Source organism: Gossypium hirsutum, chromosome A11, assembly GCF_007990345.1.
Source record: "Gossypium hirsutum isolate 1008001.06 chromosome A11, Gossypium_hirsutum_v2.1, whole genome shotgun sequence".
Taxonomy (NCBI): Eukaryota; Viridiplantae; Streptophyta; class Magnoliopsida; order Malvales; family Malvaceae; genus Gossypium; species Gossypium hirsutum.
The window spans coordinates 48,086,573-48,088,498 of NC_053434.1; the positions used below are offsets into that span (position 1 = coordinate 48,086,573).

Sequence of the window (1,926 nt, forward strand, 5' to 3'; positions counted from 1 at the left end):
CCTAAAATAGTTTCATATATACATAAAGAAAAATACTAGGTAAATTATAAAGCAAGAAGTACTTTAAATAGAAAAATCTAAAAATATTTAAACAAAAGATTATATAAAAGTATTAAAATAGCTTAATGTAAAAAGAATTTTAAAATGATAATTTTATAAAACAAAATAAAGTTATTAAGATGATTCAACTCATATACAAATATGTTGTGAACCTTAAAATAATAGGTATTATAAATTGAAAACTCAGTGTGAATAATGTATATATTAATATGTATAAAATATTTTAAAAAAATATTGTACAAAATGTAAAACTAATAAGATAAAAGAAATCTCAAAATAATTGTACAAATGAAAAGAAACAAAATCATTAAAATGGATTAACACATATAACAATATTCAATGTATTTTAAATTAGCAGATTATACAAATGAAAGACCAAATTAAGATTGAATCCAAAATAAGAAGAATAATTTACAAACGAAATAATCGTAAATAAGATCAATGTGCAATGAGCGTAAATGTATGGGCACTAGAATTGTAAATATCCCTGAGCCCGAAACGTAGCACTGTATCACGAACTAAAATGAAAACACGCATGAACTAAAGAGCCAAATTAAAAAACAAGGCAAAACCAATAATACGCAATTGAATACTCGCGCGTAAGGAAGGATCCAGCGCGCAATTTCTCCATTCAAACAAAACGGCGTGGATCCGACTTGTTAATCGGGCCAACACGCGGATCTTTATCCCTTTGAACGGCGCCATTTTATTAATAGGTTATTTAAAACCTTTTTTTCCTATTTCCTTTTCCAAACACAGCCAACATTTTAACCAAAATTTACAGCCCTAAAATCAATTTGTTAGGGCTCATTCTAGCAATCGTCGAACCACCATTCCATTTGGTGGCCGACAATGCACAAGCAGCGACCAGATTCCACTGACGAAGGCTCTGCTCAAGGAAATTTGGTAAGCTATTTTATTTTTTTAAAAAAAGAAACTTTAGATCTAATACTACTTGCTCACGAAAAACATAGCAAAATTCGAAAGAACACACTCAATCATTCGACCCTCGCCCATATCTTCACATTTCTGAAATGTTTGGGCTCTCATTGGTGTCGTTTCAGGTATTCTTTTTGTTTTCATGCAAAAGATTGAAAGCAATTCAAAAAAGAAAAAAACAGAATAAGAAATCACCTTTGAATAACTTTTGATTCTTTCTTTTTGATATTTAGTGTGCGTGCTTGCGTAAAAATACATGGAGTACAAGTGAGGCTTTTATAGCCTGAATTTACAAAGAAATAGCGAAAAAATAAAAATATTTTCCTGCTGTCATCTGCATATTCTGTTATTCTATTTCTTCTCGTGTATTCTTTTGCAGGAACGGCTGTACGGAGGAGAGGGGAAATGGCTCGTGGGAACCCAACCCCCTAGCACTGTTCTGGCGTATTCCAGAAGTTTCTGGTGTTCTCGGTTGTTGATTTTCTTTGAGTCCAATTGGGTCTCGCGTTTGGGTTATTAGAATCGGGTTTAGGGTTTGGGTTTATTCAATTGGGTTTAAAAAAATGTATTTGGACTGCTTTTAATTTAATTTACTATTTGGCCTGATGGTTTGTAAAAAACTCGGACTTTATTTATTTATTTTTAATTGATTTTTGGTTTTATCGTGGGCCAGCAAATTGGGCCTATTACATATTTGATATCAAATAATATTTTAAAAGTCATTATTTACCATTTGAACAACTTAAATTCAATAATAAATCGTCATTGAACATCAGCAATTTATACACCCCTTTTTGAATAGCTTAATTGCAGTAATAAATAACAAATGATAGCAACAATTAAACCTTAAATGAAACAGGCATTGAAGCTAAGCCGAATGACATGAATGTGTCTTATTTTGGATTGCATTGCAACCTCAATTGGAAC

The 1,926-nt window shown here is 31.2% G+C and overlaps 1 long non-coding RNA gene across 1 annotated transcript; it reads left to right on the forward strand.

Annotated features, from left to right (window-relative positions):
• The first annotated feature begins 648 nt into the window (after nt 1–648).
• On the forward strand, nt 649–1,659 carry LOC107897318 (uncharacterized). The gene is made up of 2 exons (XR_001684110.2): nt 649–966; nt 1,379–1,659. It is a non-coding gene; the product is annotated as an uncharacterized lncRNA (long non-coding RNA).
• Nucleotides 1,660–1,926: the final 267 nt, after the last annotated feature.